The following is a 24,223-nucleotide window of genomic DNA, read 5'->3' as shown; positions in this document are numbered from 1 at the left end:
TTAAAAGCAAACACTTTAGTGCATTTAATTTTAGAGCCAAACTTCTATCTCTATTTTTATTCTTTTATTGCATAAACAGTCAAAGGAGAAACAATACAACAAAGAAATGAAACCAGTTTTCTCTAACATAGTAAAGATAGAATCTTAAGACAGTCTTACTGTTTAGTCTTTCGGCCCATAGCATATTTTTATGACCGTATGCATATTTCTGCATCTCCTTTGTTCAACTCTTGCTGCCAATATGCTGATGAAGGGAAACTTTAACCAGTGCTTAACACTGTATTTTTGTCTCAGTCTTTCAAGATATCACTAGGTGATCCAGGATTAAAGAGTTTGGTGGTCAGCTAATTGTATGAAAGGTGGGAGCATCTCAGTGAATATTGATATTTTATTTAAGCCAGTATTTCCCAAATGTATTTGACTTTGGAAATGCCCACTGCTTGCCTGCCTCTCTGCTTGCCTTCCTTCCCTCCAGCTTCCTTGTTTTCTTTTCTTTTTTAAGAATACTTATTAAAATCTCCTGTAGAACAAGTTTCAGGAATCATTACTATAAAGTTTATACACACACACAGACACACACACACACACACACACAATTTAGGTCTGTTCCTTATGTCCATGTTTCTCTTAATCTCCACCTTTTCTAGGGCGTAGGATGCGATATAGAAGGAAAAAGAATAATGTTTAAGTCTTGCTAGCTATTCTGATATTGTGTGTAGTGGGAAAGAGGCTCCTTTATAAAACAAGATTTGAGATTGGTGTGAGGATTTCAAGTGGTTTTACTCTCTACATTTTGTATTGCTCTGAACAAGCAGGAGTTGACCAAGCATAACAGAAGTTATGGCTAGCCCCTTTGGGAGGAGGAGTAGGGTGGATTGGAGGGAGAATGGGGCTTACACTTTTTATTAAACATATTTCTGTTTTGTTTGAATTTTTTCATTAGTGTAAATTTCTTTTGTAAAAATTTTAAAATCCTTAAAAAGGAATGAAGTAAAAGACCTTACTAGATGAGAGAAACTCTACTTTGTAAAAGAATTGCTTGCTCTAAGCTTTTGTAAGTAGTAGCCTCTTTGGTGCTTTCAAACTCAGTTTGTTTAAAAAAAATACCAAAAATTGTAAGCCATTTTTTTTCAGAAACAAGATTATATGAAGTAAGGTAGATCTGATAGATAAAATTAATATACCTTGCCCTTGATACCCCTGTTTCTTGTACATCAATTGTTGCTACAATTCACTGTGCCATCATTCTCTATTTTTGTGCTAAGTGAGGGACTGTGTCTTACTTGTCTCTGTATCTTTAGCGCCTAACTCTGCATCATGCCTAATACCTAAGTAAGCATTTGATAAGTGTGGATGTGGGTGTGTGTTGGGGGAGACTTAATTTCATAATTATTCCTAGGAGAATGCATTAGTGATTGTCACTTTCAGATCTTAAGAGGAATATATTCTTTTGAAAACATCTTTAAGATATACTCTATTTTGTTTTTGTATTATATCTGTCTTCCCTCAGAAAGAATTTAAGATGGTATTCATTAGTACACATAATATAAAATAAAGTTTTAAATAAATGAGTAAAATTACAAAACTGGAGGGCTTTGTTACTTCCCAAATTCGAAATTTAATATCCAGTGACAAAAACCAAGACATATCATTGGCATAATGATGAACATGCAGATCAATAGAGTGGAATTGAGAGTCCAAGAATAAACCCTTACATATTTGGTCCATTGTCTTTTTTTTTTTTTTTTAAACAAAGCTGCTAAAGACTATTCAATAAACAAAGGGTCATCTTTTAAACACATGGTCCTGGAAAAACTGGGTATCTATATGAGAAAAAAATGTACTTCCTCACAAAAGTCAACCATACACAAAACTTAGCTCAGAATTAATTATGGACCTAAATGTAAGAGCTAAAACTATAAAACATCTGAAAGAAAGCATAGAAGAAACTTCATGACCTTGGATTGGGCAAAGAGTTGTTAGATATAACACCAAAAGCATGAGACATAGAGAACAAAAATGGATAAATTTAACTTCATTAAAATTACAAACTTTAGTGCCTCAAAAGACACTGTAAAAAAACTGAAAAGACAAGCCACAGAGAAAATATTTACAAATCATGTCTGATAAAGAACGGTATCCAGAATATATAAAGAACTTCAACAGATGAATGATGAGAAGACAGACAACCCAATTAAAAAACAAGCAAAAGAATTGAACAGGCATGTCATCAAAAAAGACTTAAATGACTTATAAGCACCTGAAAATGTGCTCATCATCATTAGTTATTAGGAAAAGGCACATTAGAAACACAGTGAGATACTACTCCATACCCACTGTGAGGCCTGTTGTCAAAAAGACACATAATATTTCCTGTCTAGGATGTGGGGAAACAGGAACTCCCATACCTTGTTCGTGGGAATATAGAATGGTTCACCCACCTGGGAAGACAGTTTGACCATTTCTTTAAAAATTAAACCAACTTAACGTATGCTTTAGTCAGGTTTCTGAGAAACACTCAATAGGATGAGTCTACGTATAGGAGAGATTTATTTTAAGGAATTAGCTCATATAATTGTGGAGGTTTGGTGGGTCCAAAATGTGATAGGGGAGGTTGACAGGCTGGGGACTCAGGAAGTATTTGCACTTTGAGTCCAAAGCTAGTCCACTGGAAAACTAGGAAGAGCTGATGTTGCAGATGAAGTCTGAAGGCAGTCTTCTGGGGAATTTCCTCTTGCTTTGAGGGGTTAGCCTTTTTTTCTATTCAGGCCTTCCACTAATTGGATGCCACCCATCCACATAATGAGGCCAATCTGCTTTACTCAAAGTCCACCAATTTAAATGTGAATTTCATGCAAAAACACTCTTCTAGTATAATGTTTGACCAAATATCTGGGCATTGTGCTCAATCAAATTGACACATAAAATTAACCATCACACCATAAAACCCAGCAATTCTACTCTCAGAATCTACCCAAGAGAAATGAAAACATATATCCACACAAAGACTTGTTGCAATTGTTCATAGTACCTTTATTCATAATAGACAAAAATGAGAAACAGTTCAAATGTCCATCAACTAGTAAATGGATAAACAAAACATTAGAATACTCTTCAGCAATTGAAAAAATGAAAATACTGACATATGCTATAACATGGATGAACCTCAAAAATATTATGCTACGTGAAAGATACCAAATTCAAAAGACTAAAAATTGTATGATTCCACTTGTATGAAATATCTAGATAGAGCCAATCAGAGGAGTTTTGGGGGTGGCAGCAGGGATTACTGCATATGGACTTAAGGAGATATTGAGGAGTGAAGGAAATGTTTTGAAATTGGATTGTGGTGATGATTACACACCTCTGTAAATTGACTAAAACATTGAACTGTACACTTACAACAGGTGAATTTTATGGTATGTAAATTGTACCTCAGTATTGTAAAAATAAGAGAGGTGATAAAAATGGGAAAAATGGACCAAGGTCAGGACACACAATACATCTCATAAAAGCCCCCATATTTCCTTGCGGTCACAAATTTTGCTCTAAATTTTCTAAAGAGACCATTCTAAGATGAGATGTTTTTACTAGTGTTCACAAGATCAAAATTTATCAGCATCTTAGGAGAAACCTCATAATTATAATTCAAAGAAAAATGTGTCCTTTTATTCATAGTGCAGCATATTCAACTCTGCCCTCAACAGCATCCTTGTGGTAAGTAACTGAAGACTTCTCTAGAACTGTTTCTTAAACCTCCCTTCAATTCAGTCTAGTGGCTTAACATCAAAGACACTTCACTAGATACAATAATGCTGGGTGAATAGGAAGGAGGTAAAAGGTAAAAGGACAAAGCCAAGAATGCTGCTCTTTGATGGTATGTCTTAGTCCAGACATGCAGTTTTAGAATAATGAATGGGTGTACCAAATAGATATGCAGCAGTCCCACAGAAGCTTTTTTGTAAAAACTGAGTGATAGTTAAGTTTAGCATTTTACCCCCTAGCAAGTACCTGGAGTGTAGTTATTCTCAGTTACAGGTTAGATATGGAGCCATTTGCTTTAATAGCTACATTGGGAGTGCGGTTGGCATCCTCTTAGGAATGTTGGGGAGCCCGAGGAGGAAAAGTATCAGAATAAACTGTCTACTGTCTATGAATAGGGGTAGTCTGAAGAAATATGTGCTGATGGGTTATGATTCTCCCTGAGAAATCATTTTGGCTGTTCTCCAGTGCTTAGGCCAAGGGATCATTCAGGCTCTGAAGACAGTATAACATGGCCATAGATACTAAACTTGGAATAGTGTGGTTTTCATTATAAATTTTCAAAAGTGATACATGTGTGTTGTAAAGCATTTCTAACAATTCAATTCATATATGAAGTATAGGCTATATAGAATAAAAAATTAAAGTCTCCTTTCTTTCCCTATCCCCTTCTTATTTTCCTGTTAATGTATATTTAAATTATTTCCTGTTTTTAGCTGTTATAATGCTGTGGTAAACATACTGGCACAGGGCACTCCTCCAATTAAATAAGATTTGAGTGCACACACACATACACAATTACACAATTACATATACGTCTGCATATGTGTCTATACGTGTGTGTTTATATGTATATATTTTCACTTTAGTAACAGCTATTACCTGTTCTGTACTTCATAATTTATTCTTTATACACTGGTATTTCTATATTTTATATTTTAAAATCACTGCTTTAGTCTGCTATCAGTGTTCAATTTTATATTTGTAATTCTGGTCTTGCTTTAATCATGAGAAAGTATCTAAATAACCATTTGTTAAATTAACTAAAGGACAACCTGAGCATGAATTTTTTGGCTTGATTATATATGTACAGTAGTTTATTTAGTAAGAAGAAAATGTTAATTGCAGTAGCTTAGTTGAAGTTTATGTTTGGAAAATTGTTTGTTTTATAATAACCCTGAGAATGTTGGCTTTTTTTTTATCTTTAAGGAATAATTTCACCTTGTAATTAACTTTGCACATTACTTCTGAATAACATCTAGGTTTAGGCTTTTGCTTCCAGTTGGGTTGTAGAAGGTGGTGACAGGCTATTGTGGCCCCTGTAACAACTTAAATAAATTACAAAAATCATTGTTGCGATGATCTGTTATTACATAATCAATTGTCCCAACACTTAGTGATTTAAAACAACAGTTGTTTTATAGAGCTTATGATTCTGTGGATTGGCAATTAAGGCAGATCTCAGCTGGGTGATTTTTCTGTTCCATGTTGCATTGAATGAGATCACTAGATAGTGTTTAGCTGGTGGGTGAGTTGCTTTAGAGGATCCAAGATATCTTTATACGTATATATGGGGCCTGGGCAGAGGTGGAATTCTGGCTTCACATGACCTTTCTAAAAGCATAGTAGTCTTAGAGTAGCCAGACTTCTAACATTTGAGACATTTCAAAACAGAGGTAAACTGATTAGATTGAAGAGATCATCTCCTCACTCTACCTGTCTAATAGAGGAAAAGATGGGTCCTCACTGGGAAAAAATAATATCCACTATAGTTTTAAGTTTGTCACATTCACAGTATTAAGAATACACTAAAAAGTTACATGAGATGTGAAAAGTAAAAATCAATCCAACGAAGAAGAAAAAAATAGATGCAGATCCATCAATGACACTAAAAATAGGAGTTATCAAACAAGGATTTTATCACTTATAAATATATTAAAGGAAATAAAGGAAGTGGTTAAAAATGGAGGAAAAGACAAAGAATAGCAACAGAAAGTTGAGATCTATAAAAAAATAAATACTCTAGAGCTGAAAAATATAATATCTGAAGTTAAGATTTGAGTTTAATAAGTAAGCACAGCAAAAAGTAAACAACTAGAATTAGTAAACTCAAAGACAGTTCCATGGGAAAATGTACAAGCTAAAGCCCAGGGGAAAAAAAAGAATGGAAAGAACAATATAGGATAAGAGATACACGGACTGAATCATTTCATCTAATATACATATAATTGGAGTCCCAGGAGGAGAGAAGAGCAAAAACAATATTTGAAAAGATAATGACCAAAGATTTTCGAGGCTGATGAAAGATAGCAATCCACAGAGTCAAGAAATACAGAAACTTAGTGAACCCCGAGCAAGATTAATATAAAGAAACCACACGTAGGTACAACATAATGAAACTTGAAGAAACCAGATTGAAAATCTTAAAATAACCCAAGGAAAGAAACCACAGTAACTTCAAAGGAGCAACGATAAGATTTATGGGAGACTGTTCTACAGAAATTTTTAAAATTAGAACACAGTGGAATGACATTTTTAAAGTTTAAGTGCAGAAAGGAAAAATATTGCCAACCTAAAGCTTTATGCACAGTAAAAATATTTTTTAAATGAAGGCAAAATAAAGCTATTTTTAGACAAAAGGTGGGAGACTTTATCACAGGTAGCACCACCATAGTACAATAATGCTAAAGGAAGTTATTCAGTCTAAAGAAAAATGATCCCAGTTGGGACCATAGAACTTTAGGAAAAAAATGAAAAGCATAAATATGTGAGTAAATATAAAAGATTTTTGCCTATTTAAAGCAATAATAACAATCAATGTCTTTCAGGCTTAAAACATATGTAGAAATAAAATACAATAGAACAAAGGGCAGATAGGTGTAAATGGAGTAAAACCAATATTTTTGTCTTGTATAGGAAGTGGTAAAAGTCAAGTGTAGTAATTCAAGGAAGTATTTGTAATGTCTAGGATAACTGCTTAAAAAGAGTACAAAGGTGTTTGAACAAAAAGCTAACAGAAACAATCCTAAAATTTATATACAACCACAAAGGCCCAGAAGAGTGAAAGCAGTCTTGAAAAAGAAAAGCAAAGCTGAAGGTATCACAATTCCAGACTTCAAGTTAAATTACAAAGGTGTTATCAAAACAGTATGGTAATGGCACAAAAATAAACACATAGATAAATGGAACAGAATAGAAAACCCAGAAATAAACCCACAACTATATGGTCAGTCTTTAACAAAGCAGGAAAGAATATCCAATGGGAAAAAGATAATTTATTCAACAAATAGTGTTCAGAAAACTGGTCAGCTACATGCAAAAGAATGAAACTGGACCATTTTCTTACACCATAAACAAAAATAAATTCAAAATAGATTAAAGACCTAAAAATGAGACCTGAAACCATAAAATCCTAGAAGACAGCACAGGCAGTAATGTCTCCATTGGCCATGGAACATTTTTCAGGTATGTCTTCTAAAGCAAGGGAAATAAAAACAAAGATTAACTATTGGGACTATGTCAAAATAAAAAGCTTCTGCACAGTGAAGGAAACAATAAAACTAAAAGGCAACCCACTGAATGAGAAAAGATATTCACAAATGACGTAACTGATAAATAGTATCCAAAATATATAAAGGACTTATACAACTCAACACCCAAAAAACAAATAATCTAGTTAAAAAATGGGCAGAAGACATGAACAGACATTTCTCCAAAGAAGACATCCAGATGGCCAAGAGACACGTGAAAAGATGCTCAACATAACTCATTATAAAATGGACATCAGAACTACCATGAGATATTAACTCACACCTGCCATAATGACTAAAATCAAAAACCCAAGAAATAACACATGTTGGCAAGGATGTGTAGAAAAAGGAACCCTTGTGCACTGTTGGCAAGAATGCAAACTGGTGCAGCCACTGCAGAAAACTATATTGGAATTAAAAAAAAAGCTAAGCTAAGATAAAATGCAATAAGGAAAATTTATTAATTAAAAGAAAAGATTAGATGGAATGAATAGAAAACTAATAATAAGAAGGTGTTTTAAATATCAGTAGCTGATTACATGTAAATAGGTTTAGTCCTCCAACCAAAGCCAAAAAGTTTTGGACTACATTTAAAAAAAGACTCAACTGTATTTATATTTAGTTTGCACAAGGCATATATTGCATAAAAGAATGTGTGAAGAAAAAGTACCTTGCACAAATAATAAAAGAAATCCAATATAGTAATATCAGACAAAGTAGACCTTAAGGCAAGAAGTATTATGAAAGGCAAAGGAAGAATTTTATGCTGATAAAAGGGTCAATTCAATAGGAAAACAGAACACTTTTAAATTTATATATTCCTAACAATATAAGTCCAAAATATGTAAAGCTAAAGTTGACAGGACAAAGAGGAAAAATAGTGATTTCACCATCATATTTGGAGAATTTAACAACCTTCTTTGAACCACTGATAGAATAAGCAGACTTTTAAAATCAGTAAGGTTATAAAATATTTAAGAATACTATTAACCAACTTGACCAATTACTGTTTATAGAACATTATTTTCAACCACTGCAGAATACACATCCTGTTGAAATGTACAAGGAACTTTTACATGTCAACAAATTTAAAAGGATTAAAATCATATATGTTCCATAGTGGAATTAAACTAGAAATAAGGATTTTTTTTAAAAAGTCCTCAATTTGTTTGGCAAATAAGCAGACACATTTAAATAATCCACTGGTCAAAGAAATACAAGCACAGTTAGTATCTAAACTGTGAGAAACAGTTAAAGTGGTGCTTCAAATTCTATAGCTTTAAATGCATATGTTTAAAAGGTTGAAAGCCAGTGATCTAATTTTTCACTTTGAAAACCTAGAAAAAGAAATGCAGTTACATTCAATAAACTGGAATGAAGGAAATAACAAAGTAAGAAGGCATTCTATAGAGAAGACTAACAAAGATAAATAAGGTCAAAGTTGTTTCTTTGGAAAGATTAATAAATAAACCCCTACTAAGAAAAAAAGAGAAAGCTCAAATTAACAATATAGGTATAAAGAGGAAACATTACTAGAGATCCAAGAAATATCTAAGGGATAAAAAATACTATGAACAACATTATGTCAATACATGTGACAACTTATGTGAAATGGACAAATTCCTTGAAAAATACAACTCACCAAAATGACACAAAAAAGTAAAAATTCTGAATAGTGCTATATCTTTTGAAGTCATTGACTCTAATTAGAAATCTCTGCATCTCTAATAGTGTTCTTCAACTGAATTAGGTCTCAGTATTAGGTCTTTGTTGAATGTTTTTAGAAAATTTTAAACTTCTCAGTAGCTGACAGTCCTACACTAAACTCACTTTCCATATAATTTCCTTCAGATTGATTTCCATTTTTTTAGTTTACATACCTTTTGTTGGAGTTTGAGGAGGCCAGTTAATTACACCATCTATTCCTTTTTCCAACTTCTGAAGCCCTTGAGAAGTACACATAGTTTAGAATAAAAATGTCAACTTTATCTGTGGGGAACCTGGGTAAAAGAGTGTGCTTAGATCTCTGTGGAGTCTTCCTACATATTCAAATTGGATTGACTTAACTTGCCCTGTTGAGTTTACTATATGAATGAGAAGAGAATGTATGTGGGTTTGGGCTGGCAAGTTCTAAGAGAGAGTGAGAGACTGGTGACATATGTGGCCCATCTTTTGCCCTATCTCACCAAACAGATAAAGCAGAGAGAAAGAGAACAAGAGTGGTGTTTTGTCACCTATCATCCTGGGTGAAGCCCTACTATTATTGTGTTCTTTTTTATTTTATTTTATTTTATTAGTCACCATACATTACAGCATTAGTTTTTGATGTAGTGTTCCATGATTCATTGTTTGCATATAACACCCAGTGCTCCATTCAGTACATGCCCTCTTTAATACCCATCACCAGGGCTAACCCATCCCCCCGCCCCCCTCCCCTCTAGAACCCTCAGTTTGTTTCTCAGAGTCCATAGTCTCTCATGGTTCGTCTACCCCTCGATTTCCCCCCTTCATTTTTCCCTTCCTGCTATCTTCTTTTTTCTTTTTAAACATATACTGTATTATTTGTTTCAGAGGTACAGGTCTGTGATTCAACAGTCTTCCACAATTCACAGCGCTCATCATAGCACATACCCTCCCCAATGTCTATCACCCAGCCACCCCATCCCTCCCACCCCTCACCACTCCAGCAACCCTCAGTTTGTTTCCTGAGATTAAGAATTCCTCATATCAGTGAGAGCATATGATATATGTCTTTCTCTGATTGACTTATTTCGCTCAGCATAATACCCTCCAGTTCCATCCACGTCGTTGCAAATGGCAAGATTTCATTCCTTTTGATGGCTACATAATATTCCATTGTATATATACACCACATCTTCTTTATCCATTCATCTGTCGATGGACATCTTGGCTCTTTCCATAGTTTGGCTATTGTGGACATTGCTGCTATAAACATCAGGGTGCATGTACTCCTTTGGATCCCTACCTTTGTATCTTTGGAGTAAATACCCAGTAGTGCCATTGCTGGGTCGTTGGGTAGCTCTATTTTCAACTTTTTGAGGAACCTCCATACTGTTTTCCAGAGTGGCTGCACCAGCTTGCATTCCCACCAAAAGTGTAGGAGGGTTCCCCTTCCTCCACATCCCCACCAAAATCTGTCGTTTCCTGACTTGTTAATTTTAGCCATTCTGACTGGTGTGAGGTGGTATCTCATTGAGGTTTTGATTTGGATTTCCCTGATGCCGAGCAATGTTGAGCACTTTTTCATGTGTCTGTTGGCCATTTGGATGTCTTCTTTGGAAAAATGTCTGTTCATGTCTTCGCCCATTTCTTGATTGGATCATTTGTTCTTTGGGTGTTGAGTTTAAGAAGTTCTTTATAGATTTTGGATACTAGCCTTTTATCTGATACGTCATTTGCAAATATCTTCTCCCATTCTGTCGGTTGTCTTTTGGTTTTGTTGACTGTTTCCTTTGCTGTGCAAAAGCTTTTTATCTTGATGAAGTCCCAATAGTTCATTTTTGTCCTTGCTTCCCATTCCTTTGGCGATGTTTCTAAGAAGAAGTTGCTGTGGCTGAGGTCGAAGAGGTTGCTGTGTGTGTTCTCCTCGGGGATTTTGATGGACTCCTGTCTCACATTTAGGTCTTTCATCCATTTTGAGTCTATTTTTGTGTGTGGTGTAAGGAAATGGTCCAGTTTCATTCTTCTGCATGTGGCTGTCCCAATTTTCCCAACACCATTTGTTGAAGAGACTGTCTTTTTTCCATTGGACCTTCTTTCGTGCTTTGTCGAAGATTAGTTGACCATAGAGTTGAGGGTCCATTTCTGGGCTCTCTATTCTGTTCCATTGCTCTGTATGTCTGTTTTTGTGCCAGTACCATATTGTCTTGATGATTACAGCTTTGTAATAGAGCTTGAAGTCTGGAATTGTGATGCCACCAGCTTTGCTTTTCTTTTTCAATATACCTCTGGCTATTCGGGGTCTTTTCTGGTTCCATACAAATTTTAGGATTATTTTTTCCATTTCTTTGAAAAAAGTTGATGGTATTTTGATAGGGATTGCATTAAATGTGTAGATTGCTCTAGGTAGCATTGAAATCTTCACAATATTTGTTCTTCCAGTCCATGAGCATGGAACGTTTTTCCATTTCTTTGTGTCTTCCTCAGTTTCTTTCATGAGTATTTTATAGTTTTCTGAGTACAGATCCTTTGCCTCTTTGGTTAGATTTATTCCTAGGTATCTTATGGTTTTGGGTGCAATTATAAATGGGATTGACTCCTTAATTTCTCTTTCTTCTTCTTGTTGGTGTATAGGAATGCCACTGATTTCTGTGCATTGATTTTATATCCTGCCACTTTACTGAATTCCTGTATGAGTTCTAGCAGTTTTGGGGTGGAGTCTTTTGGGTTTTCCACATAAAGTATCATATCATCTGCAAAGAGTGAGAGTTTGACTTCTTTGCCAATTCAGATGCCTTTTATTTCTTTTTGTTGTCTGATTGCTGTGGGTAGCACTTCTAATACTATGTTGAATAGCAGTGGTGATAGTGGACATCCCTGCCGTGTTCCTGACCTTAGGGGGAAAGCTCTCAGCTTTTCCCCATTGAGAATGATATTCGCTGTGGGTTTTTCATAGATGGCTTTTATGATATTGAAGTATGTACCTTCTTTCCCTATACTCTGAAGAGTTTTGATCAAGAAAGGATGCTGTACTTTGTCAAATGCTTTTTCTGCATCTATCAAGAGGATAATATGTTTCTTCTTCTTTCTTTTATTAATGTATTGTATCACATTGATTGATTTGCGGATGTTGAACCAACCTTGCAGCCCAGGGATAAATCCCACTTGGTCGTGGTGAATAATCCTTTTAATGTCCTGTTGGATCCTATTGGCTAGTATTTTGGTGAGAATTTTTGCATCCATGTTCATTAAGGATATTGGTCTGTAATTCTCCTTTTTGATGGGGTCTTTGTCTGGTTTGGGGATCAAGGTAATGGTGGCCTCATAAAATGAGTTTGGAAGTTTTCCTTCCATTTCTATTTTTTGGAACAGTTTCAGAAGAATAGGTATTAATTCTTCTTTAAATGTTTGGTAGAATTCCCCTGGGAAGCCATCTGGCCCTGGGCTTTTGTTTTTTGGGAGATTGTTGATTACTGCTTCAATTTTCTTAGTGGTTATAGGGCTGTTCAGGTTTTCTATTTCTTCCTGGTTCAGTTTTGGTAGTTTACACATCTCTAGGAATGCATCCATTTCTTCCAGATTATCTAATTTGCTGGCATATAGTTGCTCATAATATGTTCTTATAATTTTTTGGATCTCTCTTCTTTCATTCGTGATTTTATTTATTTGGGTCATTTCTCTTTTCTTTTTGATAAGTCTGGCCAGGGGTTTATCAATCTTGTTTATTCTTTCCAAGAACCAGCTCCTAGTTTCGTTGATCTGTTTTACTGTTCTTTTGGTTTCTATTTCATTGATTTCTGCTCTGATCTTTATTATTTCTCTTCTCCTGCTGGGTTTAGGCTTTATTTGCTGTTCTTTCTCCAGCTCCTTTAGGCGTAGGGTTAGGTTATGTATTTGAGACCTTTCTTGTTTCTTGAGAAAGGCTTGTATTGCTATATACTTTCCTCTTAGGACTGCCTTTGCTGCATCCCAAAGGTTTTGAACAGTTGTGTTTTCATTTTCATTGGTTTCCATGAATTTTTTTAATTCTTCTTTAATTTCCTGGTTGACCCATTCATTCTTCAGTAGGATGCTCTTTAGCCTCCATGTATCTGGGTTCTTTCTGACTTTGCTATTGTGATTGAGTTCTAGTTTCAAAGCATTGTGGTCTGAAAATATGTAGGGAATGATCCCAGTCCTTTGGTACCAGTTGAGACCTGATTTGTGACCTAGGATGTGATCTATTCTGGAGAATGTTCCATGGGCACTAGAGAAGAATGCGTATTCTGTTGCTTTGGGATGGAATGTTCTGAATATATCTGTGAAGTCTATTTGGTCCAGTGTGTCATTTAAAGTCTTTATTTCTTTGTTGATCTTTTGCTTAGATGATCTGTCCATTTCCATGAGGGGGGTGTTAAAGTCCCCCACTATTATTGTATTGTTGTCAATGTGTTTCTTTGCTTTTGTTATTAACTGGCTTACATAATTGGCTGCTCCCATGTTAGGGGCATAGATGTTTACAATTGTTAGATCTTCTTGTTGGAAAGACCCTTTAAGTATGATATAGTGTCCTTCCTCATCTCTTATTATAGTCTTTGGTTTAAAATCTAATTTGTCTGATATAAGGATTGCCACCCCAGCTTTCTTTTGGTGTCCATTAACATGGTAAATGGTTTTCCACCCCCTCACTTTCAATCTGGGGGTGTCTTTGGGTCTAAAATGAGTCTCTTGCAGACAGCATATCGATGGGTATTGTTTTTTAATCCAATCTGATAGCCTGTGTCTTTTGATTGGGGCATTTAGCCCATTTACATTCAGGGTAACTATTGAAAGATACGAATTTAGTGCCATTGTATTGCCTGTAAGGTGACTGTTACTGTATATTGTCTGTGTTCCTTTCTGGTCTATGTTACTTTTAGGCTCTCTCTTTGCTTAGAGGACCCCTTTCAATATTTCTTGTAGGGCTGGTTTCGTGTTTGCAAATTCCTTTAGTTTTTGTTTGTCCTGGAAGCTTTTTATCTCTCCTTCTATTTTCAGTGACAGCCTAGCTGGATATAGTATTCTTGGCTGCATATTTTTCTCATTTAGTGCTCTGAATATATCCTGCCAGTCCTTTCTGGCCTGCCAGGTCTCTGTGGATAGGTCTGTTGCCAATCTAATGTTTCTACCATTGTAGGTTACAGATCTCTTCTCCCGAGCTCCTTTCGGGATTTTCTCCTTGTCTCTGAGACTCGTACGTTTTACTATGAGATGTCGGGGTGTTGACCTATTTTTATTGCTTTTGAGGGGGGTTTCTCTGTGCCTCCTGGATTTTTATGCCTGTTTCTTTCCCCAAATTAGGGAAGTTCTCTGCTATAATTTGTTCCAATATACCTTCTGCCCCTCTCTCTCTTTCTTCTTCTGGGATCCCAAGTATTCTAATATTGTTTCATCTTATGGTATCACTTATCTCTCGAATTCTGCCCTCATGATCCAGTAGTTGTTTATCTCTCTTTTTCTCAGCTTCTTTATTTTCCATCATTTGGTCTTCTATATCACTGATTCTCTCTTCTGCCTCATTTATCCTAGCAGTTAGAGCCTCCATTTTTGATTGCACCTCATTAATAGCCTTTTTGATTTTGACTTGGTTAGATTTTAGTTCTTTTATTTCTCCAGAAAGGGTTTCTCTAATACCTTCCATGCTTTTTTCAAGCCCAGCTAGTATCTTTAAAATCGTCATTCTGAACTCTAGTTCCAACATCTTACTAATGTCCGTATTGATTAGTTCCCTGGCAGTCAGTACTGCCTCTTGTTCTTTTTTTTGAGGTGATTTTTTTCCATCTTGTCATTTTGTCCTGAGGAGCATAGATGAATGAGAGAACAAAACGCTAACAGGGTAAAAACGACCCCAGAAAAATCTATACTAAACAAATCAGAAGAGACCTGAAACCGGGGGAAAAAAAAAAAAAAAGAAAAAGAAAAAGATAAAAACAAACAAAAAACCAGAATATGATCAAATATGATCAGGCTGGTGCATAGATCAGTGCCACACAGTAGATTCTGGGCATGTTTTGGTCTGTTAGAAGCAAGTGCCTCCCAAAATTTTAAAGAAAGAAAAGCTTATATATGTACAAAAATAAGGGTAAATATGATGAAGGGATGGAATATGACTGTAAACATGAAAATGATAAAAGATTTTATAAAAAGAATTGATAAGAAGTTGGTTGGAAAAAGAAAGAAGAGGATTAAAAAAAAAAGGGAGAGAATGTGATCATGCAGGAGACTAGAACAAAGCCATACACTAGATATTTAGGATATATTTTGGTGTTAGAAGAAACTGTATCCCAAAATTTTAAAGAGAATAACATATATATATATATGTATTTATATGTATATATATATATATATATACACACCAAACATATGTATATATGTATACATATACAACATATGTATATATATATATATATATATACACCAAAACTAAGGGTAACTACTGTGAAGGGATAGAATATGACTCCAAAAATGGGAAATAAAAAAGATTTTTTAAAAAAGGGATTGATAAGATGTTGGTTGAAAAAGGGAGAAAGAAAAATTAAAAAAAAAAAGAAAATTAAGAAAATTAACTTTGAAAGACTAAAGAATCATGGGGAAAAAGCCATGGATTCTATGTGCAGTATTCCCCTAGCGCTGGAGTTCTGCCGTTCTCATTGATCGGTAAACTTGGTCTTGGTTGGCTGTTCTTGCTGATCTTCTGGGGGAGGGGCCTTTTGCCGTGGTTCCCAAATATCTTTGCCGGAGGCGGAATTGCCCCTCCCTTGCCGGTCCAGGCTGAGTAATCTGCTCAGGTTTGCTCTCTGGAGCTTTTGTTCCCTGCAAGCTTTCCATACAGCTTTGGAAGCCGAGAGTGAAAACGGCCTCCCAATCTCTGCCCCAGAGGAGCCAAGAACTCGGGGCCCTGCTCCTCAGTGAGCCCCCAGAGAAAAGCAGTCACTCACCCCCGTCTTCCCGGTCTCCGGCCGCACTCCGTGTGCACCCGGCCTGTGACCGAGCATTTCTATCTCTGGCACCTGACCCCGTGTGGAGTCTCCAAACCCAGCAGATCCCTGCAGTGCGCTCCCATGCCGCTCCTCCCGGGGGAGGAAGGGGAGTCTCCCCGGATCTGCCGCTTGTTGGGTCCCTGCTGGAGGAGCAGTGGCCCGACTGTGCTGTGGATCACGTTTTATGGCAACCCCGAGCTGAGAGCCCACTCCTCGGCTCTGTCTCTGCAGCCAGCTTCCCTGCTCCGATTCCTGGGAGCTCTGCCGCACTCAGGCACCCCCAGTCTTTATGTGACCCCGAGGGTCCTGAGACCACACTGTCCCCGCGAGAGTTCCACCCCCCGCTTAGCCACTGGAGCAATGTCCCTCAGCAGAGCCAACTTCCAGAAGTTCCGATTTTGTGCTCCAAGGCTCTATCACTTGCCAGAAGCGGCGGACGGAGGCCCCCTTCCCCGCCGTCTAGCCTCCGGAATATTGCCTCGGATTCACTTCTCCGCACGTCCTACCTTCTAGAAAGTGGTCGTTTTTCTGTTCAGAGAGTTGTTGCTATTTTCTTCAATCTCCTGTTGAGTTTGTAGGTGTTCAGAATGGTTTGATCCCTATCCAGCTGAATTCCTGGGACTAGACGAAATCCAGGTCTCCTACTCCTCTGCCTTCTTGCTCCTCCCCCCTCTTATCATGTTCTTTTTTCCAAGGAGTCAGTCCTACCTTCTTCTCATGGAACCCACAGTTCTACTGGCCTACTTCCAGTTCCTTATGTCATCTGGATCCTGTGCTCTATTTTGAACAAGTTTTTATAACTTTGATCTTTCCCTAGAACTCTTCTTCCCTATCCTCCCTAGAAATTTAAACCTGGCTTTTGTGGACAGTCCTTTTTTTTTTTTGCATGGCCATCTCAAGAAAAAGTACTGAATTTTTCTAATTCTAGATATTTAAGATACAGTGTTATATTAGTTTCAGGTGTACAATACAATGATTGAACACTTATATACATTACTTAGTGTTCATCAAGATAAGTCTGCTCTTAATCCCCTTTATCTGTTTCACCACTCATCCCTCCACCCATCTCCCCTCTGCTAACCATCTGTTTTGTTCTCTATATTTTAGATTGTTTTTTTGTTTTGTTTTGTTTGCTCGTCCCTTTTTCTTTTCTTTTCTTTTCTTTTTTTAAAGCTCCACGCCCAGCATGGAGCCCAACGCCGGGCTTGAACTTATGACCCTGAGATCAAGATCTGAGCTGAGACCAAGAGTCAGACGCTTAAATGACTGAGCCACCCAGACACCCCAAGTTGTCTCTTTTTTTCTTTGTTCATTTGTTTTGTTTCTTAAATTCCACATATTAGTGAAATCATGTGGTATTTGTCTTATTCTCACTGACTTATTTCACTTAGCAATAACTTCTAGATCCATCCAATGGCAACATTTCATTTTTTATGCCTGAATAATAGTCCATTATATATATATCTGTGTGTGTGTGTATAGTACATCACATTCATCTATCAGTGGATCTAAATTTAGTTTTTAAATTTTTTAAAAGATTTTATTTATTTATGAGAGAGAGTGAGCATGAGTGGGGTGGGGGCAGAGGGAGGGGAAGAAGCAGATTCCCTGCTCGATCTCAGGACCTTGGGATCATGACCTGAGCCAAAGGCAGATGCTTAACAGACTGAGCCACCCAGGCACCCCTCGATGGATCTCATCTTAGATTTAAAGGACAGTTGATGTGTTCCTTTGCTGACCACTGTCAATTCGGTGATTAGAGTGCCGCCTTTGTGCATCAGTTCCTTCTCCTCTCTTACACTGCCACCTCCTGTTTCTAAGTCTTGGTATTGTTTGATTTACAGGACATTGCTCCAACTTCCTCAATTATGTCAGCATCAGACCTAGAACTGTCCTCTCCACCCCACACTATGTGATTTATAATCTGCTCTTAATTCATGTTTTTGAGTTTCTGATACTCAGAACTCATTATTTTTTAACTTGCTCAGCTCTGTCAACCAGAAGCATTCCTAGATCTCAAACACTGAAAGCCCGCTCTCTTTTCCTTACTCCTCTGGCAATTTTTTTTTCTTTCTTAAATTCAAATATTCCTTCATTCATATACTGTCTCTTTTTCTCTCCTTTCTCTCCCTCTTTCAACCTCTCTATGTCAATAGATGGTCTTGCCATTGGATCTTAACTCCCTCAACTTTACCCCCTCACACACAATAATTTTTCTTTATATTTATCACCCATCCTTTCCTTCATTTCTAATCATAGAGAAGGAACTGTTTTCCCTCTTTAACATGGCTAACACTACCAGAGTTCTTGTTCCCTTTTTCTCTTGTATTTGTCACTCTCCCTCTCCGTGTCTTTCTTCTACTAGCATTAAAAATGAAAACAAAACAAAACAACGAAACAGTAACAACAGCAAAAATCCTTGTTAAAGATTCACCTTCACTTTCAAACTATGCCAGCCTTCTTAGAAGAGTAAAATTTACTAGTTAATTTCACTTCTCCTTTCTCTTCAGTTCTTACTGGAAGTGTTTGCTTTCTTTTATTGCCTTCCTGAAATTTTTTTCTAAGGTCATCAGTGACTGTTCAGTTCTTAATTTTCCTTCTTCCATGAAAAGGTGGGACAAGGCTCTCCTTCCTTTTTCTCTTCTTCCTTGACTTCACTGATGGGCATCCATATTTTGTGCAAACCCCCCTTATCAAATAAATACACCTTTTAGGAGATAAGCAAACTGTTTTATTGACTTGCTGTAGCAAGAGAGACCACACAGATGATTCTGAAGTGGTGCCTCTTTTGAGGAAATGAGTTTCAGGTGTTTACTGATTATATGTTGAGCTCTGAAGTTCTAGGGTCAGATATTAGAAGGGAGGCAAGTCTTTGGATTGGTTGATTTTTTGAGGTGATATTTGATACACACAATGTATGGTTGTAACTGAAAGGAAAGGCCTGTTGGGGCCCAAGACACTCTGCATTTGTAACTATAACTGAATGGTGGTAGTTTTTCCGGTTCTCAGTCATGCATAAGTGATGGGGTGGTTATTCTGGTTGTCATTCTCAAGCACATCTTCAGAGAATTTTTAATGTTTTACTTCCATTGCAATTGCCCTGGTTTCTAATTTTGACTATGGCAGTAGCAAAACAGGTCTCACTGCCTTGGGGATCTTTTCATAGTAACTCATGCTCCAAAACCAGAGCCATCATTCCAAAATACAAATTCAAACACATTTTCTACTGAAAACCATTGATGGCTCCTTTTATGTATAAAATAAAAGCCCATATACTGAATGCAGTATTCAGGCCCTTTTACAGTATGACCTGAACCCCAAGTTCTAGTCCTTATCTATCTGTTGGCCTATCAGTCCCCTTCTTCACCTCCCTCTCTTCTCCCCTCCACTCCCATTCTCACTTATCTCTTCTCTTCCTTCTCCCCAAACTATACTCGTATTATGGAAGTATAGTGACTTATTTCACACTGTACATTTTGGCCTGTATGCCTAAAATAATTTTTGTTTCTTCTTTGAATGTTGTTTCCAACCCTTACCTTTATCTGATTATTACCTCTACAGGGTATGTTAGTTTGCTAGGACTGCAAAACAAAACAGTACAGACTGGATGACTTAACAGAAATTTATTTGCTGTTTTAGAAGCTAGACATCCAAGATCAAGGTGTCCACAGGTTTGATTTCTTCTGAGGCTTCTCTCTTGGCTTGCAGATGATCATCTTGCTGTGTCCTCACATGGTCTTTCTACTGTGTGTGCACATCCCTGGTGCCTCTCTGTGTGTCCTAATCTCTTCTTGCAAGACAGTAGTCAGATTGTATTAGGGCCCACTTTAACAGCCTGATTTTAACTTAATTACCTTTCTAAGGGCCTTATCTTCAAATAAGTCACGTTCTGAGGTACTGGAGATTAGGGAGTTACTACATGAACTTCAGGGGGCTACAATTCAGTCCATAACACAACCTTTCCACATTTTTCCTGTAGTAATTAACCCTCTCCACAATCCCATACACTTCGTACCACTTGTACGCTTATTATTATCTGCCTTGATACGGAGTTGTTCATGTTTGTCTCCTTGTGTAGTGTGTGGGTTTCTTGAGGACAGAAACTGTCTCTTATGCAACTTCATCTTTCCCTGCTCTCCATGATATTAGAACCAAAGAGGGCTTGATTATTGGCTAAATTAAAGAATTCAGTGTGAATCAGGCTTGAATATCTAATAATGTATTTTTCAGAATTTTGAGGAGATTGACAAAAATATATGAAGGGAATGTATTATATTTCCTATTTTAGAAGTCTTTGGGCATAGCTTGAGATTTTTATCTTACGTTCTTAAATTATACATAGTATAAGTTATGTCAGTTTTATAGGACCTCATATAACTCTCTTGTGGTCTTTAAGGTGTAATCATATAATTGGCTTCTATAAGCTACCTATCAATTCTTTCAATTTCATTACTTCCATTACATTTATTTTCAGATAAAGATGAATGCTGTGTTTCATCCAATACTGAAAATTTGAAGTTTAGAAGACATTTGCTAAGTCAAATCACTTCAAGTAAGTCTCCTCGTATCCATTTTAATGCCAGCTTAAAATTGATTTAACATGTAAAGAATTAAGTCCAGTACCTCTGACACTTTCTCAACTCAAATTTCTCAGAATATCTTAGAGTCACCTTATATATTGCATCATTGGTCTTGGAAAATAGTAGAAAGATGATTTCTTAGTAAATTTCATATGCTTATTAAAAATGTAATATTTAAACTCTTGGTATTATTTTTAAAATGCGATTAACACCTCAAAATCCTCCTTTATTTTGCATTAAGCCTAGTCATCAGGTCCTGACTGTATGCCAAACTTAATATTTTTAAAGGTGGTTTTTCCATTATAGCTAATACTATGTTTTTCAGATTTTTAAGGCTTTGTATGGCTTTTCTAAATGATTTATATGTTTGTGATTATTGGAGGGAGATATTTAATAATGAACTAGTACTTGAACCTTAAATGTTTATTTATTCAAAAACTTAGCTTTGAAAGGTCATCTTAACCAACTTCGACTAATATAATTATCTCTAATGGTCTTCTGTCTTCATTCACTCTTCCTCCATCCTGTATTCCACTGCTGGATAGATCAGCATATAGAACTCTAATACTTTTAAAACACTTTAATGGCTGCCCACTCACCATTGGATAAAGTCCATGTTCCATTGCCTGGTATTCAAAGCCCTCTACCCAGCTCCTAAAAATATCCATCACCTTAGCCAACTGGACTCTTTCCTCTTCTCTGAATTCTCATCATTTTTCATGCTTCCATGGCCTGATGTGTACTGTATTTCTTGATGTTTTTTTCTATGATGTTCTCTCCTTCGCCCTCACTGTGTCCTCTGCTTATTGAAATCTTGTGCAAACCCTGAAGGCTCAGCCAGGTGCAAGCTCATCCATGGAGCTTTCCCTGATTGCTCCAGTTGAACCACTAGCTTTCTCTGCTGACTTCATCTAATATTTTGTTTTTATCATTATCATAGCACATTTTACCAGGCACCTTTATTATTTGTGTTTACTTATCTCCCATCTTAGGTTGTAAGGACTATAGAATCAAACTTCTTGTCTGAGTAATTTTTGTCTCTCCCAGCATTCAGCATAGCCTCAGTAGTGCTCAGTAAATATTTGCTTAATAAATTAATAATGTGCCTGGATTTTTTTTTCATCGTCCTCTCTGTCTTTCATCCTTATAGTCACATATGGTCCATGTTCATGGCAATTCTTCATTCCTGTTACGCACTCCTGGCAAGCCTCCACACTGCCATCTTATCCTAGGAAAATACTAACCATGGTGTAATTAACAAGATACAGTCAGTTCTGAATCTATGAAATAAATTGGATTCCAAAAGTTCATATCTAATTCTGTTGTTTGGAATGGAGAAAACATTTTCCTAAAAAAACAATGTTATAAATAGTGGTTTGGTTCTCAGTGAGTCCTCCCAAGACTATTTAACTCATAAGTACCAGTGCTACTTGAACTACAGGAAGTCATCATGCATGACACTGTTTTGTAGAGAAATTCTAGCTCTGAGAGTGGAATTACATCTCCCGTGCCCTAGAAGCAGAATAGTACCTTTCTGGGCAGCTTGAGCAAGAGGAAAGCCTGAGCTGGAGCTCTGGCACTGCTCGGCATATTGGATGCTCTCCTGCCAGTAGTTTTTGGTTTTCAGTATTTGCATAAGAGACATTTACCATAGGTTATTGATACTCTTATGTCTTCTAAATTGAGGGCAAGGGAACACTTGCTCTTCTGGTCCTCCTTGCAGTAGATGAGGATAGTAATCAGCTATCCTGATTCTGTGTTTTTTTTTTTTCTTAAGATTTTATTTATTTATTTAATTGACAGGGAGAGAGAGAGAGACAGCGTGAGAGGGAACACAAGCAGGGGGAGTGGGAGAGGAAGAAGCAGGCTTCCGGCCGAGCAGGGAGCCCGATGCGGGGCTTGATTCCAGGACCCTGGGATCATGACCTGAGCTGAAGGCAGTTGCTTAACCAACTGAGCCACCCGGGCGCCCCCTGATTCTGTCTTGAGTCTTCAACTGTTTTATCACATGGGTGGGTCATTTTAAGTCAGGTATTGACAGATTAGAACTGTTTTACTACTTCTTCCTTTCTGTTGTTCTGTGAACTTACGGGAATTGAATACATAAATACGGAAAATACTTCTGTCTGTAGGAGAAACACATTTATTAGGCATCAACCAACCCTATGTTTGACATCATATCAGGTTTTGTGGACTAGTGATTATCATTTCTACATGGGCGTAGTGATGCTGCCCATGAAAAACTCATCAGTGTGTGCATAAACAACGCTGAAGGTTGATAACTTATGTTGTTATATACACATCATAAATTTTAGAGACTTTAATTTGTTTAGTCATCATAAGCTTTGAGCACATGAGTGAATGTCTGCTTTATGTTTAATGCTTTCATAGGTTCAAGGGGCTAGGGAATGAGAACCAAAGATATTATGAAAAGTTTACTTTCCCTCCAGGAGCCAGGAATACAGGGAGTGAAGTATGAAAAAACACTCACAGTGCAAACAATATGTTATTAATTGCCATAAAGTACTTCATGAAGGTAACAAATGCTCTTGGGGTTATCAGAATGGCAATATTATTATGATTCACAATGGTTGTAAAGATGGTGGTGGGATTTCAGTTAGTCTTAGAGGAATGGTAGAGATTTAAATTTAAATAAAGAGCTAGGAGAGGAAATGACATTCCAGGTTGGATTAACAGCATGAAAGGAGAACTAGAGATACAAACAAACAAATCAGCATTACTGGCTGGAACAGAAGGTTTGTTCATGTTGGGTGAAATAATAGGTGAGAAAATTACACCGGTGGTTCAACGCTGGCAGTGAATAAAAGTCATCTAGAGAAATTTTTGAAAATACAAGTCCCTAGATCTTACCCCAGAACTAATAAATAGAATTTCTGGGGCACAAGGTATAAACCTGTTTATCTTTCAAAGCTCCCCTAGTGGTTGAGAACCACTGAATTAGAAGGATGGGTCAAATTTAGGAGAGCCCTGAATGCCTTGCTGAGGAGTTGGGCCTGTGTGTCTCAAGCAGTGGGAAGCCCTCAGAGGTTTCTGAGCTGGGTGACATGATGGAATTCATGTTTGCCAAGATAAATGATTCACAACTGCATGTGAATGGAAGAGAAATAAGAAACAGCTTGAATTAGAGCAATGGTGGCGGGAAAATAGAGAAGGTCACATTTTTAAGGTTACTTAGATGAGTGGGAGTTGGCGATGTCAGCCTTGACCTCAGCATGATTTGTTTTATAAACTGATTATACAACTTCACCCTCATTAATTTGATCTCTTCTCTCTTACAACCTGGCAACTTAAACAGTAATTTCAGCCAGTTTGCATTTAATGGAAGGAGACCATTGTCTACTCATGTACACATCTAACTCATAATAGTAAGTGAAGTTATGTGTATGAGGAATATGACCTTTAACATAATCATTATAAAGCATTTAATAACCACCCACATATGCAATAACACAACCCCAGTTCTGCAGGATTGTGCCAAGAGCTGGAGTCACAAATATAAGACAGCTATTGGCACATAATTCCCTAGCATTAAGTTGAAATTTGAAGAAATATTCTAAATCACGTTATGCATTTTAATATTTTTAGCATCAGATTTGCTAATTGCTTAAATTTTGTGGTAGTAGGTCTGAGACCCAGGCAAGATCTTCAAACC

The 24,223-nt window shown here is 36.8% G+C and overlaps 1 protein-coding gene across 9 annotated transcripts in view; it reads left to right on the top strand.

Moving 5' to 3' along the window:
• Positions 1-24,223, top strand: part of ZNF438 (zinc finger protein 438) — a 177,448-nt gene that overhangs the window by 68,680 nt on the left and 84,545 nt on the right. For 8 of the 9 annotated variants that reach the window (XM_036099625.2, XM_078075331.1, XM_078075326.1 and 5 more), the window contains one exon: positions 20,445-20,522. The exons of the other annotated variant lie outside the window; for it this stretch is intronic. The gene's annotated coding sequence lies outside the window, so the exon portion shown is untranslated. The remainder of the gene's footprint in view (positions 1-20,444; positions 20,523-24,223) is intronic. 9 annotated transcript variants of the gene reach the window in all.

The sequence above is a fragment of the Halichoerus grypus genome, chromosome 6, assembly GCF_964656455.1.
Source record: "Halichoerus grypus chromosome 6, mHalGry1.hap1.1, whole genome shotgun sequence".
NCBI lineage: Eukaryota > Metazoa > Chordata > Mammalia > Carnivora > Phocidae > Halichoerus > Halichoerus grypus.
Note: the sequence above shows the minus strand (reverse complement) of the source record. Positions and strands in the feature narration are given on the sequence as shown.